Genomic DNA, 17,541 nt, shown 5'->3' with positions numbered 1-17,541 from the left:
ATATAGTGCATTTCGGTAGTGCAGCATTTGTTTGCGGTTTTGCTGCGTTACTTCAGCTACACAAAGTGACAAACGCCATTGGAGCAAATAATTTCTACTAGTGTGATATTCCAGTTGCCCCCCCAAAAAACTGATTAAAGCAGGGGTGATATACCATTAATATACTTTCTATATAGTGCATTTTGGTAGTGCAGCATTGGTTTGCGGTTTTGCTGCGTTACCTCAGCTAAAATGTCCCCTGGAATTTTTGTCATTGATCCCTATCTAGTATGTCACTGTCCATGTGCCATGTTGTGGGACTATTTGTACACTTCTACTAAGTATTTGGTGGCTGCAAATATGACCTGAAGGTTTTTCAGGTTTGCCTGCCATTAAAGTGAAAGGGGACCGCTACAAACCTGTGGTTCATGAACATTTGATTGTGTTTGCGAACCGCTACACCAGCTCCCACGCCACTATCCTCATCACTCTTTTCCTGCATAGAGGGTGAATTGGTGGAAGTCTCCTTCAGATCTTGTCTGGGCAGTAGCTGCTGACTGTCCTCTAGTAGCTCTTCATCACTGAAAAGTGGAGCTAAGCCAAGGGAATATAATACTTCTTGTGCTTAGAGAACTGAAAATGACAGAGGAAGGTTCCGGACAGGGGGGAGCATAGGGTCTGCTCCCAGGCCATGCCAACTAAGTGTCGTGTCAGGGTAACCCACCAACTATTGGCTGGGGGTGTCTGATATCACTTGGGATGAAGTGAATGACTGAGTCAGCTATTTAAGAACCGCTGGGTTGCTGGTCAATACACGACCGCTAGGTGACACCAGGAGCTCAGTCCTCTCGCTGCGACCCCTGCTGCCACGAACCCTTAATCTGCTGCAACCCTGCCTGCACCAGAAACATTTAGGCCTCTGCCACTCTCCTGTGCAGGGCCTGGCACTAGTCTATCTGACATTCTGTTAGATCAAATAATCAAATATTAGATCAAATATTTTTTATTTCACCACTAATACACGGCAAACAGGGCTTTAGAATATATCACTGCAGCACTGAATGGCAATTAGGCCCAAATTTTTTCTCAACTTTTACACAACACAAAAGGCTTTTCAACAGATAAGTGCAACACTGAGCGGCAAATATATATATATTTTGCCACTAATACACGACAAACAGGGCTTTAAAATATATCACTGCACAGCTGAACGACAATTAGGCCCTAATTTGTTTCTACTTTTACGCAACACAAAGGGATTTTCAACAGATAAGTGCAACGCTGAGCGGCAAATATATATTTATTTCAACACTAATACACAGCAAACAGGGCTTTAGATGTTGCTGTGTCTTTGGCAAAAGCAGCTGAAGGCTTGAGATCATGACTAAGAACAACATCGTTCGAAACGCGTAAATCTTGGGGATTAAGTGGGAGTCAGTTTACTGTTTGCTGTAATCACCTGTATTTTTTGGTGAAAATAAAGACCGGGATTCCTTATTACTTCAAATCGGGTGCTGGAGCTTATTTTTTCACCCTGCGTATCAGCTGAAGGCTTGTTGGTTTTCAGAAGAAGGAGGGGGGCAGGAAGCTCCAGAGGGACAGCTCATGTGTGTGCCCTGAGAAGGAGAGCGGGTCTGTTTGCCATGTGAGAAGGGCAAGCAGAGACTGGTGAGGAGACACAGAGCCTGGCTGATTATGCTGTGAGCACTGACTGTTCCTGACACAGAGTTACAGGATACTCTAAAGTGCAGTTGGAGGCCACGGTGGAGGAAGTTTGCCGACAGTGTTGAGTGTGTGAACTCACTAAAATCACAGAACAGAGGGTGCCCCTAAAGGCCATACAGACCAAAAAACCGCTGGAAGTATTAATGATAGACTATCTCTTTGTGTGACAATCAACCAGAGGCCTACAGTACTGCCTAGTCATGATTGATGACTTTTCTAAGTTTGCGGCGGTCACCCTAACTCGGGACCAGACAGCTGAGTCCACATCTCGGGCTGTCTCTCAGGACTTCATCCGGGTCTATGGGTGTCCAAAGCGGATTCGCTCAGATGAAGGAGCGTGTTTCCATGGGAAAGTGATGGAGGAGCTACACTGATTATATGGCATTGAAAAATCCAGGACGACCCCATATCATCCCCAAGGGAATGGGGCCTGCAAATGCTTTAACCAGACGCTGCTTTAAATGCTAGAGGAAGACTTACTATCTGCCTGAATTGGTCTGGTCCTACAATGATAGGGTCCACACTACCACCGGCTACACCCCATACATGTTACTGTTCAGAAGAGCTGGCTCGGAAATCGTTGAATTAAATTTAGAACAACCAGAAGACCTAATGGATCGATCGAATACCTTATGGGTGAAATAACACCGCCAGTTGCTCCAGACTATCTGCCGGCTAGCAGGTCAGCGGTTACAAGAGAGAACTCATAATGACAGTCCTCCAATATAATCTACGAAGTACGGTTTGAAAATGAGGAGGTTGCTTCAAGGACTCTGCATAGGAATATGCTATGGCCATGCCAGTCTGAAGATCCCACACCGGCTAAGAGAACACCTCCTTCTGTCCCGTCCTCAGACTGTATTATCCCCAATGGAAATGACAGTGAAGACTAGTAGGCCATGCCTAACACTGAAGAGAAATCTCAGGCTGCAGTTTTGCAGCTGCATCCCTGATAGAACGAGGTAAAGACCACGCATTGGGACCGTCAAGCGACTGCATCAGGAGCCAGAGGACACATCTTCCTTCACCTACCGGACAAGACATTCATCCACCTCTTGGGAAAAGACTACACCACAGATACCTTCAGAACTGTGAGTTTGGCTCTGATGCCTATCTGCGGTAGGGCATAGAACAGGCAGTTTAGTCAGAGCGTTGCAGCAACGCGCCTCGGTTATCGGGGTTAAGACAGGATTATACTAGCGGAGTGTAGCCTGGACTTTTATGTGTTTGCTGGTAGGAACACATTTATTATATACTGTTTCAAGTAACCTGCCTGTAATTCTGTGTAAACTTGTTAAAACTGTTTTTGTCATTTGTCGATTGTGCCCCTGGCAAATCAGCACATTACTGTTAATCTCATTTGACGGCCGTTATATCTTGTTGTGCAATAAAACCGTCATTTGTTTCAGCCTCCTCGTCTTCTGTACTGTATTTGAATCCTGCCTTGCGGTCTCTCCCTCACCAGACCGCTACACCAACACAGACACATGGCTTCTGAGCCCAGCTGCATATTTAAGGACAGCCAGGTGCTGCCAAAACCTGGATCAGCATTTAAAATACAGAACGGTATTTGACCTCAACTGGCTGTAAATCAGCCCAGCAGCAGATGCTGGGAGGAAAATACCTGTTTTCCCAGACCAAACCTCACTGTGTCACATAACCCCCCCTTTGTTCAACCCTGAGAAGGTGAACACATGGCAGACAGTGTACCCGGGACAGGGCATCCGCGTTTCCCTGTAACCGGCCTGCCCTGTGTTCCACAGAAAACGTAAAGATTTGTAGGGAGAGAAACCATCAGGTGACCCGGGCATTTCTGTCCTTGACCTGGGTCATCTATTGAAAGGGGAGTGGTCAGTCACCAGGCAGTATTGTCTTTCCAATAAATAATAGCAGAGAAGTTCTAGTGCCCAATTGATAGCCAGGCACTTTCTATCCACTATACTATACCGGGTCTCGGCTGGGGTGAGCTTACGGCTGAGGATGACAACAGGATGCTCCTCCCCGTTGACTTTCTGAGACAGCACTGAGGCCTACTTTGGAGGCACTGGTCTGTCCTATAAGTCCTTTTTGAAGTTGGGTGTCACCAAAACCGGGGACCCGCACAGGACCGACTTTAAAACAGAGAAAGCCTCTTCCGCCTGATCATCCCAGCGAACCATCATTGACTTGTGTCCCTTCAAGAGTACTGTCAATGGTGCAGCTAGAGTAGCCAAGTGGGGAACAAATCTCATGTAATTGCCCACCATTCACAGGACTGACTTTATTTGCCTAGTGGTGACAGATCGGGGCCAATTCTGTATCGCCTCTATTTTGTTCACTTGGGGTTTGATGACTCCGCGCCCAATGACATACCTCAGGTACTTAGTCTCTTCTAACCCTATCATACTTCATTTTTTTTGGGAAAGCAGGTTAGGACAGATTTCCCAAGGAGTCCACTACAGCCTGCACTTTGGGTAGGTTACTTTCTAAGTCGTACAGTGGATGACAATATTGTCCAGGTAAGCCGAAGTGTACCGACAATGCGGATGAAGCTCAATGTCCATTAGTCGCTGAAAAGTGGTGGGGGCGCCATGCAGACCAAAGGGTAAGACCTTATATTGATACCCCCTTGACAGCCCCTCAGGCGTGATACAAGCAGTTTTAACTTTGGCAGCGTCAGTTAAGGGCACCTGCTAGTACCCTTTCATGAGGTCCAAAACAGAAAAATACCGGGCTTGTCCTAACCTCTTGTGAGCTCATGCACACGGCATGGGATACACATCGAATTTGGAAACCTCGCTAAGTTTTTGAAAGTCATTACAAAGCTGCAACGTCCTGTCCCTCTTAGGTATCAATATAGAACTGGCCCACTCACTTTTTGACTCCTCACTGACGTCTAGCTGCAACATTAGCTGCACCTCCACCGATATGGCTTGTTGCCGAGCCTTGGGCACCCGGTATGGTTTTAATCAGACTTTTGCCTGAGGCTCAGTGACAATGTCATGCTGGATTATGGAAGTGCATCCAGGGAAATCCAAGAACACATCCGTGTTCCGAATTTTTACTGTGGCAGCCACCTCTCTTGCATCATACAGAGGGGTCGGTACCTCTTCTCCGAGAAAACTCGGCCGCGGGCTGTCTTCTGTATAGGTTTCGCTATTTTTCCACTGTTTTAGTAAATTCACATGGTAAAACTGGTATAACTTGTAGTTTACATCTCAAATTTTACCATAAAATACCTGTTTTCCCAGACCAAACCTCTCACTGTGTCACAGCATGTACAGTACTCCTGTATAGTACACTAAAGGGCCCTTTACATGGGCTTAAAATCTGCAAAATAATCACTAATGAGCATTCATTTGATCCTCAACACTCTGTCAATATAAAAATGTTATGGGTCTTGAAAGTGGTGACACAAAAGTTATTTTCATTTTTTTTATGGTAGTAAAACATAAAAAAAATATACATTTGGTATTGGTATAATCATACTAACCTGCACAGCAAATATACTAAATGCACCCCAAAAATCTTTTTCCTGCTAAAGCAACATGGAAATGTTCTCACTTTTGCATTGTGGAGAGGAAAAAAAAAAACTATAAATATTGCTGTATTTTGAAGTCCAACATAGGATATGTCTTTAACAGTGTCAATTCTAAAAGTTACTTTTGTTTACTTCAATAAAATATTTACATACATTTTATTTATAATATTTGTCAAAATTCATTTTGCTAAAACTATTCGAAATTGTAATGAAATTCATAAAATATGATACAAATCAATTAATGGAGTCTACTAGTTCCAGGAGTAATTGAAGTTTCTTTTCCCTCTCTAAATATTACTAGTCGAAAGCAATTTTAATTGCTCTCATGGTAATATATTGATTTTCACATATTAATCTAGGAAAAATATGGATATGCGACAATGTAATTATCAAAGGAAAGATGTTTTACACTCTACACTGTAACTTATCTAGATTAAAAATGCAATATGACTTAAATAATAATACTTAAAGAGAAAAAAGTTAAGTCTTAACCCACCTGAAACAGGGAAACAGTGGACATTTTCAAATTGCTCTGTGATATTATCGAAACTATAACACAAATTAAATGTTATATCAATTATATAAAGCTTATGGCAAACATGACATACTATTAGCAGAACTCAATATATTCAAGTTAAATATAAAACTGTGAACTGAATTTCAAACATCAAGCATAATGAGGACTGGCACAATTCCTGGTGTGAGCACTTTTATAGCAAGGTAATATTACTGACATATAATTGCCTAATTTCTTTATAAAACTTATAAATTTTATATAGATATGCTTTGAAATTTCAATGACTATTTTCATTTAGAACATTTTAAACCTCTATAGATATTCTAATTCAAAATTTGTTTGTAAATAGTTAGCATGCACTCTACCATTCCGAGCCAGATTAAAAAAAAAAAAAAGTAATATTTTTAATTAAATATAAACTTCAAAACAAATGGAAACTAGAAGTATAGGTACCATTAATAAAATAATTAATGAGCCCTAATAATTCATTAAAATATTTTCATAAAAAATACATCAAGCCTAATACATAATTTCATATATAAAAAAACTTATAAAATATAATATAAAAAGAAAAGGTATAAAAATATATATATATACAAACCGGATTCCCAAAAAGTTGGGACACTATACAAATTGTGAATAAAAACTGAATGCAATGATGTGGAGGTGCCAACTTCTAATATTTTATTCAGAATAGAACATAAATCACGGAACAAAAGTTTAAACTGAGAAAATGTATCATTTTAAGGGAAAAATATGTTGAATCAGAATTTCATGGTGTCAACAAATCCCCAAAAAGTTGGGACAAGGCCATTTTCACCACTGTGTGGCATCTCCCCTTTTTCTTACAACACTCAACAGACGTCTGGGGACCGAGGAGACCAGTTTCTCAAGTTTAGAAATAGGAATGCTCTCCCATTCTTGTCTAATACAGGCCTCTAACTGTTCAATCGTCTTGGGCCTTCTTTGTTGCACCTTCCTCTTTATGATGCGCCAAATGTTCTCTATAGGTGAAAGATCTGGACTGCAGACTGGCCATTTCAGTACCCGGATCCTTCTCCTACGCAGCCATGATGTTGTGATTGATGCAGAATGTGGTCTGGCATTATCTTGTTGAAAAATGCAGGGTCTTCCCTGAAAGAGATGACGTCTGGATGGGAGAATATGTTGTTCTAGAACCTGAATATATTTTTCTGCATTGATGGTGCCTTTCCAGACATGCAAGCTGCTCATGCCACACGCACTCATACAACCCCATACCATCAGAGATGCAGGCTTCTGAACTGAGCGTTGATAACAACTTGGGTTGTCCTTGTCCTCTTTGGTTCGGATGACATGGCGTCCCAGATTTCCAAAAAGAACTTTGAATCGTGACTCGTCTGACCACAGAACAGTCTTCCATTTTGCCACACTCCATTTTAAATGATCCCTGGCCCAGTGAAAACGCCTGAGCTAGTGGATCTTGCTTAGAAATGGCTTCTTCTTTGCACTGTAGAGTTTCAGCTGGCAACGGCGGATGGCACGGTGGATTGTGTTCACTGACAATGGTTTCTGGAAGTATTCCTGAGCCCATTCTGTGATTTCCTTTACAGTAGCATTCCTGTTTGTGGTGCAGTGTCATTTAAGGGCCCGGAGATCACGGGCATCCAGTATGGTTTTACGGCCTTGACCCTTACGTACAGAGATTGTTCCAGATTCTCTGAATCTTCGGATGATGTTATGCACAGTTGATGATGATAGATGCAAAGTCTTTGCAATTTTTCGCTGGGTAACACCTTTCCGATATTGCTCCACTATCTTTCTGCGCAACATTGTGGGAATTGGTGATCCTCTACCCATCTTGGCTTCTGAGAGACACTGCCACTCTGAGAAGCTCTTTTTATACCCAATCATGTTGCCAATTGACCTAATTAGTGTTAATTGGTCTTCCAGCTCTTCGTTATGCTCAAATTTACTTTTTCCAGCCTCTTATTGCTACTTGTCCCAACTTTTTGGGGATTTGTTGACACCGTGAAAATTTGAATCAATGTATTTTTCCTTTAAAATGATACATTTAGGGGCGGAGCCTACGCTGAGAGTGGAGGGCTGTGTGAAGCGTAGCTCCGCTACTTAGATATCCTTCCAAGCCTCTAATTATCAGCTAACCAGACCAAAAATGCTTAAAATCGGAGGTCAAAAGATTGCTGATCCCTCCGGTCCTACTAAAACGGCGACTCAACCCGGAGAAATGGATAAATTTCTTAAGAAGGCTGCGGCTGTATACGTGGCAAAGGAAACTAAAATGGCGCCGGGAACGCCGAAGGCTGCCAGCCACAAGCAACATGCTCTGTCCGGTGCTGAAGGAGGTAGGGAGAACTCCCTTAGCCCAGACACCCTTCCAATCTCTAGAAGCTTTCTTAAGGATTAGTTGGCTGAAGCCTTAGAACCCCTCAGCTCGGAATTAGCTGCTATTAGGGGTGATATTCGCCATATTGGATCGAGAGTGGAGACCCTGGAGGAAAATCGGCAAAAGATAGTGACACGCCAGAAGGAGGTGTCTTCTAATCTGGTGTCATGGAACCATGAACCAGACGTACAACAGAGATGAGTGGAAATAAGAAGGCTTTTTTGGAAATCAAGCCGTAGCAAAAGTCCAAACGGATGGCTAAACCGAAGCAGGGTCTTGCGTAGACAGAGGTCAGGAACCAGGAGGGTGGTCAGACGAAGCCAGGATCAGGAACCAACGGGGTAGTCAGACGAAGCCAGGATCAGGAACCAACGGGGTAGTCAGACGAAGCCAGGATCAGGAACCAACGGGGTAGTCAGACGAAGCCAGGATCAGGAACCAACGGGGTAGTCAGACGAGGCCAGGATCAGGAACCAGAAGCAGCAGCAGTCTTAGAAGCATGTGAACACAGGAGGACCAAGCAAGGAACTGAAGCCACAGACCTTCTATATATATGAGCTAGGCATTCAGCTCCTCCCAGTGGGAAGGAGGAGCCGCAGGGTGGGAGGCTACAAGAAACCCAGAAACCAAGATGGCCGCCAGCACATGTCAAACGAAGGAGAACAGTGAGAAGGTAAGACCATGACAGTACCTCCCCCTCAAGGGCCCCTCCTCCGCGGAGTAAGGAACGGTTTCAGAGGGAAGCATGCGTGGAAGGCTCGGAGCAACGCAGGAGCATGGACATCTGCGGAGGGAACCCAGGAACGCTCCTCTGGACCATAACCACGCCAATGGACCAAAAACTGCAACCGACCGCGGACCAGGCGTGAGTCCAGGATATTGCTCACCTCATATTCCTCACGATTGCCCACTTGGACCGGACGAGGCCGAGGAACCGAGGAAGTGAAACGATTACACACCAATGGCTTCAACAGGGAGACATGAAACACGTTGGAGATCCGCATGCCAGGAGGAAGCGCAAGGGCATAGGCTACCGGGTTTACCCTGTGAAGCACTCGGAAGGGACCAACAAAGCGAGGCGCCAGCTTGGGAGTGGGCACTCGAAGGTTGAGGTTGCGGGTGGACAACCATACACGGTCTCCGACCTGGTAGGAAGGAGCGGGCGCTCGTCTGCGATTAGCCTGGAGTCTCTGGCGTTGCGCAGAGACCTCAAGGGACCTCTGGATCTGTACCCAAGAAGTACGTAGGACGGAAAGGTGATCCTCCACAGCCGGAGTATCCTGGGGAGAGAATTCCTCCGGTAACACGGCAGGTTGGAACCCATAATTGGCCATGAAGGGAGACGTCCCAGAGGAAGAATTCACCGCCGTGTTCCTGGCAAACTCAGCCCAAGGCAGGAGGTCAACCCAATTGTCTTGGTGATCGGAGACATAGCAACGAAGGAATTGCTCCAAGGCCTGATTGGATCGTTCTGCGGCCCCATTGGACTGAGGGTGGTAGGCCGAGGAGAAAGAGAGATGAATCCCCAACTGGGAGCAAAAGGCGCGCCAGAACCTGGACACAAACTGACTCCCCCGATCCGACACAATCTCCTTGGGCAAACCGTGCAACCGGAAGACCTCCCTGGCAAAAATCGAGGCCAACTCTTGTGCAGAGGGTAACTTCTTGAGAGGAACACAGTGGCACATTTTGGAAAACCGATCCACAATCATGAGAATGACCGTATGGCCTCGGGATGCAGGGAGGTCCACAATGAAATCCATCCCCAGGTGTGACCATGGACGCTCCCCGGTGGCTATGGGTTGCAAAAGGCCCAACGGAAGGTGCCGAGGGGACTTACTCTGGGCACAAACGGAGCATGCCGCTACATATGCGGCGATGTCGGAACGTAGAGAAGGCCACCAGAACAGACGTGAAACCGCCCAGGACAGCTGATTCTTTCCAGGGTGCCCCGCGGCCTTGGAGTTATGGTAGGTTCGCAACAACCGAGTGTGCAACTCCTCAGGCACAAAACATCTGCCGTTGGGTCTCCCAGAGGGAGCACCAGATTGAGCCGCCAAAATCTGCTCACCCAGAGGAGAGGTCAGGCTGGTGCGAATAGCGGCCAGGATCTGATTCGGGGGTATGACCGTAGTCGGAATCGACTCCTCCCCGGACAGCTCGGAGTACTGCCGTGATAAGGCATCCGCTCTGATGTTCTTGGAGCCGGGTAGGTAGGAGACCACGTAATTAAAACGTGACAAGAACAGAGCCCATCTGGCCTGACGTGGTGTCAATCTCTTGGCCTCAGAGAGGTAGGTCAGATTCTTGTGGTCCGTCAGGATGAGAACCGGAACCACCGAGCCCTCGAGCAAGTGCCTCCATTCTTTAAGGGCCTGCACGATGGCCAATAACTCCCTGTCATCAATCTGATAGTTGCACTCCGCGGAAGACAGTTTCCGGGAGTAAAACCCACAAGGAAGCAGAGGACCCTCTGGTGTTCTACGCTGAGACAGGAGGGCGCCTACTCCCGTCTCAGACGCGTCCACCTCGAGGACAAAAGACAACCCAGGGTTGGGATGCGACAGAATCGGAGCCAACACAAAGGCGGACTTTAGAGCCTCAAAAGCTCGGACGGCCTCGAGCGGCCAGACCTGAGGATTACTGCCCTTCCTGGTCAGATCCGTGAGAGGCTTGGCTAGCATGGAAAAGTCCCTGACGAACTTCCGATAATAATTGGCGAAGCCCAAAAAGCGCTGCAGGGCACGAAGCCCACTGGGCTGGGGCCACTGTAAGACAGCCGAAACCTTCTCAGGATCCATGGAGAACCCCTCAGCGGAAATGATGTAACCTAAGAAGGTTACCTGGGATCGGTGAAATTCGCATTTCTCAAGCTTACCGAACAGCTTGTTCTCTCGTAAGCGTTGCAACACTCGTCTGACATCCAGAATGTGGGCCTCCATGGATGCAGAATATACCAAGATGTCATCCAAATAGACCACCACACACTGCTGCAACAGGTCACGGAAAACATCGTTGATGAATTCCTGGAAGACTGCGGGCGCATTGCACAACCCAAAGGGCATAACCAAGGATTCATAATGACCGGTCCTGGTGTTAAACGCGGTCTTCCACTCATCACCCGCCTTGATCCTTACCAGGTTATATGCCGCCCTCAGGTCGAGTTTGGTAAAGACCGTGGCCCCTTTGAGGCGATCGAACAGCTCGGAAATCAAGGGTATCGGGTAAGCGTTCTTGATCGTGATGCGATTGAGACCCCTGTAATCGATGCAAGGCCTCAACTCGCCGCCCTTCTTTTTCACAAAGAAAAATCCAGCCCCTGCCGGGGACGAGGATTTGCGAATGTGTCCGCGTGAAAGCGCCTCCCTCACGTACTCCTCCATGGCCTCATTCTCCGCTACCGACAGTGGATAGACTTTGCCACGAGGAGCAACGGCACCGGATTGTAACTCTATGGCACAATCGTATGGGCGGTGCGGAGGTAGGGCAACCGCGCGCACCTTATCGAATACATCATGGTACTCTTCGTATTCAGGAGGCAACAGAGAGTCCGAGGAAGTACACAGCAACTTGACAGGCCCATGGATGCAACTAGCCCCACACTGCGGTGACCACGAGAGGATCTCGACCGATCTCCAATCGAAAGTCGGATTATGCTTCTGGAGCCAGGGGTACCCCAAGACCACCGAGTAGTGTGGAGACGAAATAACCTGGAGACAGACCGACTCTCTGTGAACGGCACCAATGGCTATCCCCACTGGAAGGGTCTCATGAGTCACGTGTGGCGGCAGAAGGGGTCTGCCGTCTATCGCCTCAAGAGCCAGTGGGGAACCTCGAGGCTGCAGAGGAATGGAATTGGCGGCAACGAACACTCTATCAATGAACAAACCACCAGCACCAGAGTCCACCAACGCCTGGGTCGTCACCGAGCCCCCGACCCAGGAGAGGACAACCGTGATCAGTGGTTTGTCAACACGGGAAACCGGGGACGAGGAGACTCCACCCAAGATCTGCCCCCGACAGGACCTCAGGTGCGAGCGTTCTCCCGGACGGTTCGGACATGCCAACCGAAAATGCCCACCGAGACCACAGTACATGCATCGGCCCTCGCGTCTCCGGAGTACCCTCTCCCCCTCAGACAGGCGAGCAAACCCCCGCTGCATGGGTTCACCCCCAGACAAGTCATCCCCAGGAGGCGTGGGAGGAGAGGGAGGCACGGGTGGGACAGCAAACGTAGGCGCCAATCTGTTAGGAGACCTCCGCAGGCTCTCCTTAAAGGAAGTTCTCTCCCTGAGTCTGGTGTCAATCAAAATCAGGAAAGAAATAAGAGACTCGAGCTCCACTGGTAGGTCCTTAGCTGCAACCTCATCCTTCAAGGCATCCGAGAGACCATGAGAGAAAGCAGCGACCAGAGCCTCATTATTCCAGCCCACCTCTGCTGCCAGGGTACGAAACTCAATGGCGTATTCAGCTACGGATCGTGAACCCTGTCTGATGGACATAAGGAGCTTCGCAGCAGAGGCAGCACGAGCCGGCACGTCGAATACCTTCCGAAGAGAAGCAACAAAACCGGAAAACTCGGCAACCACCGGATTGTTGTTCTCCCATAAAGGGCTGGCCCAGGCCAAGGCCTTGTCCGAGAGCAGCGAGATCAAGAAGCCCACCTTTGATCTCTCAGTAGGAAAGGCATGTGGCAGCAACTCGAAATAAATGCCCACCTGGTTAAGGAAACCTCGGCACTGAGTTGGCTCTCCCCCAAAGCGCTGTGGAAGGGGGGCAGAACCGGTCATACCCCGAGACACCGCAGGCGCAGCAACAGGTGTCGGGGTAGACTCTGGCGCAACAACCGGAGCGGCAGTAGGAGCGGGCCCAGGAGCGACAACCGACCCATCGGCAACGGAAGCGAAATGAGCCGTGCGTTCAAGCAGGGTTTGCAACGCCACAGCGAACCGACCCAACAGGTGATCCTGCTGATCAAGTCTGGCAACCAGCGTAGGTAGCGAGGATGGCCCTGTACCGTCAGAATTCATGGCTTGGTCCTAATGTCATGGAACCATGAACCAGACGTACAACAGAGATGAGTGGAAATAAGAAGGCTTTATTGGAAATCAAGCCGTAGCAAAAGTCCAAACGGATGGCTAAACCGAAGCAGGGTCTTGCGTAGACAGAGGTCAGGAACCAGGAGGGTGGTCAGACGAAGCCAGGATCAGGAACCAATGGGGTAGTCAGACGAAGCCAGGATCAGGAACCAACGGGGTAGTCAGACGAAGCCAGGATCAGGAACCAACGGGGTAGTCAGACGAAGCCAGGATCAGGAACCAACGGGGTAGTCAGACGAGGCCAGGATCAGGAACCAGAAGCAGCAGCAGTCTTAGAAGCATGTGAACACAGGAGGACCAAGCAAGGAACTGAAGCCACAGACCTTCTATATATATGAGCTAGGCATCCAGCTCCTCCCAGTGGGAAGGAGGAGCCGCAGGGTGGGAGGCTACAAGAAACCCAGAAACCAAGATGGCCGCCAGCACATGTCAAACGAAGGAGAACAGTGAGAAGGTAAGACCATGACATCTCGCTGAACACCAAGCTCATATAAATCTGCTTTACACAGCGCTGGAGGACCAGGAAAACAGAGGAAGAAGAAATAACCTACTATTTAGAGGTATTCCTGAATCTGTTGGCTCCAGCGACATATCCGAGGCAGTGATGCAAATTTGTCTCCAAATACTAGGCCCGGACACAGCACATGAGATCATAATCGAAAGGGCTCACAGAGCGTTAAGGCCCAAACCGCTTCCGAACGAGCCTTCGCAGGACATTATTTGTAAATTTCTTTATTTCCCAGTTAAAGAAGTGATTCTCTCTGGCACTAGAAATAATCCGTCGCTGATGTGGGAAGGCAACGAAATCGTGATTTTTCAAGATCTAGCTCAATCCACTCTTCGCAAGCGGAGAGCGCTGAAGCCACTTACGGATTGGCTGCGCTCTCAGAAAATTCTATATCGATGGTCCTTCCCTTTTGGACTTTCATTTTCCCACGACGGCCGCCGTCTCTTCGTCTCCTCACCTAAGGACTTGGAGAAGATTTATTTGCATTTTCAAATCCAACCGCTGCCGATCGATATCTGGGAAGTGCTCCAAAACATAACAACTCTGCCAGATCTGCCACCCTCCATTCCTTGGGATCCTCCACGTACTCCAAAACAACAGAGAGGTAGAAGAATGAATGCCTCCACCCCGAGAAGACTGCCTCTGATCGGCGAGTGAAGCAATCAACGCTTGATAAGTACATATTTGCAGAACTGTCATAGAGTTAATGTACCAGCAAACTTTACAAAATGCGGATGTTCCCATCCGAATTTCACCCTTCGAATATTCTCATCCGATCTTTATATGTTCGCTTAGCTATTCACCTGCAGTTAGGTTTAAATCACACACACCTATTTTTAAGTAATGCTTTTTTCGCTTGACATTGCGATTTTATATTGTTACTTCTCCTAATGCGAATTTAGGTTTGGTCTTATTTGCTCTAGGGAAGGATATAATGAAAATAATTTTCCTTTCTGTCCCCTAGTAGATAAAGAGTTTATAACTCTGCCAAAATGTTCTGCACATTCGTTTGTGCTTTCTATATTGTTAATTGCCTTTTATTCTCTTTTTCTTTTTCCTTTGTTGTTCTTGTTCCTCTGTAAGGTACTTTCTTAGATGTACAAGATGCACGATCCTACCCAAGAAATAAAGGACAAAATGATGCTTCGCTTCTGGAGGTTGAATACTCCCCCTTCCTATTATCCATATAATAAACTTGTATATCATGCATCCCCTCACCTTGAATTATGGATGATCTTTGTATAGAATCCTTCAATGTGAAGGGATTCAACTCCCCCTCTAAACAAAGCCAAGTATTCTCATACCTAAAAAAAGAATAGTGCTCAATCATATTTCTTCAGGAGACCCATTTTAAATTTGACAAATACCCAAACCTTAAGAACTCCTTATTCGCAGAGTGGTACCACTGTGGTTCGGGTCCTCGGCCTCCAGAGGAGTAAGTATTGGGTTAAGGAAACATCTTCCATTCACTTATTTGTTTCACACCCAGGATCAAGAGGGTAGATACTTATTGCTCAAGGGAACTATAGCCAATCAGATTTACACGTTTATTAACTTATATGCCCCCAATGCTGGTCAGGCTTCATGGATTATAGAGGTTCTTTCCCTGCTAGAGCCATTCAAAGAAGGAGTAGTTATTTTGGGGGGAGACTTCAACCTAACACTTGAACCTCATATTGACTCCACTTCTAAAAAATCATCTATAACTATTAAAGAACTTAGACGTCTCAAAAAAAAAACTGCACAATTGGTCTGTATGCGATGTGTGGAGGCTTTTCAATCCTAACGAAAGAGATTACTCCTTTTTCTCTCATGTACACGGATCCTATCACAGATTAGACTACCTATTCACAACTAAGGAACATCTCCAGTTCTGTAGCCAGGCCAGCATTGGTACTATGCATTTATCTGATCACGCCCCTATCTTTTTGTCACTATCTGCCCCAAATCTGGAACCTCGTCCATTTAGATGGCGTCTGAATGAGCAACTAATCGCCCCAGGAGACCCTTTATCCCAGTCACAAGAAGCTTTAAGGGAATACTTTACTCTCAACCAAAATTCAGTCAACTCCTGCCAGGTCTTATGGGATGCTCATAAGGCATTCATGAGAGGTTATTTTATCTCAATGGGAGCAAGAGCTAAAAAAGATAGAAATGCCCGAGTGGACTCCTTACTAAAAAGAATAAAAAAATTGGAAACCCTCCATAAACAGTCGTTACTAGAATCACACCTCTCGGAACTGACTGCGTCAAGGTAGGCCTTAAAAAAGATTTTAAACTCTACCTCAGCCAAATACTATTTACATGCACGCTTTAAATATTATGCCCATGGTGATAGAGCATCCAAATTTATGATGCAGAGGATCAAACAAAGAAAAGTTCATAATTATATTCACCAGATCAAGACCCCTTATGGTAAACTAGTATATACTACAGCTGATATAGCAGCTCAATTTAAAGAATTGTATCATTCTCTATATAACCTAAAAAACTTAGATAATAAGATACAGTATCCTTTCCCAGTCAATAACTCGGTTCTGTCCTTTCTAAAATCATTGGCTCTACCAACCCTGCCCACGGAACAGGCCCAACTGTTACAATACCCCTTTACTTTACAAGAAGTGGAAGACACTATTAAACAGCTTCCTAGAGGAAAATGCCCGGGTCCTGATGGCCTTCCAGCCTCATACTACCGTTCTCTTTCCAAAATTTCTAAGTCCCTTTTTACTTGAAGTTTGTAATAGCGATTTAAATGGCTCCAATATGACTACAGATATGATGAAGGCCCACATCTCCTTGATTCACAAGGAGGGGAAGGATAGCTCCGAGTGTGCGAGCTACCGTCCCATTTCTCTGTTAAACATTGACTTAAAAATTCTAGCTAAACTACTAGCCTCTCGCTTGTCCTCCCTCCTTCCTATTTTAATTCAGAAAGATCAGGTAGGTTTTGTTAGGGGTAGGGAGGGGAAAGATAACACAGCTAGGGTTTTAAATTGCATATATCATGCAAAAAGATCCAAGTGCCCTCTGATCCTTCTCAGCACGGATGCTGAGAAGGCATTTGACAGAGTGGATTGGGATTATATGTGTAAGGTACTGTCCACATTTGGGATACCAGATAGGTTCTTAAACGCTGTCTTCTCCCTATATATAAATGCATCAGCATCTGTAATAGTAAATAACTCCCTGTCCTTTCCTTTCACTATACACAATGGGACTAGGCAGGGCTGCCCCCTCTCTCCTCTACTGTTTGTCCTAGTTATGGAATCCCTTCTACAGGCTATTAGGAGAGAGGAGGGAATCCAGGGGGTTAGCGTTGGTAGACACAATCATAAGGTTACTGCATTCGCGGATGACCTGCTTATTATGTTTACGAACCCGGCCATAGCTTTTCCCCACATTGAACGTATACTGGATTTATTTGGTAAGTTCTCTAACTTCAAAATCGATTCAGCAAAATCCCATATCCTCAATGTGGGTTTCCCCTCTACTTCGGTAAAGGAACTCAGATTGAACTCACCATTTAATTGGGATAATCCACACATCACCTACCTGGGAATTAAAATAGGCCCTAACCCTGACACTCTTTTTAGCCTAAATTATATTCCACTTCTTAACTCAATAAAAGACCAACTCTCTTCCCTTGACAATCTCCTGTTATCCTGGTTCGGCAGGAAAAATATAGTGACTTCACTCATTATCCCAAGACTGACATATCTTCAACAAGTCCTCCCAATTCCTGTACCCAAATCGCATTATAAGTCTTTTAATCGGATGATTAGATCCTTTATTTGGGCTGGTAAGAAA

This window comes from Bufo gargarizans, chromosome 5 (assembly GCF_014858855.1).
Source record: "Bufo gargarizans isolate SCDJY-AF-19 chromosome 5, ASM1485885v1, whole genome shotgun sequence".
Classification (NCBI taxonomy): domain Eukaryota; kingdom Metazoa; phylum Chordata; class Amphibia; order Anura; family Bufonidae; genus Bufo; species Bufo gargarizans.
The sequence above is the reverse complement of the archived record's forward strand: the minus strand, read 5'-3'. Positions refer to the sequence as shown.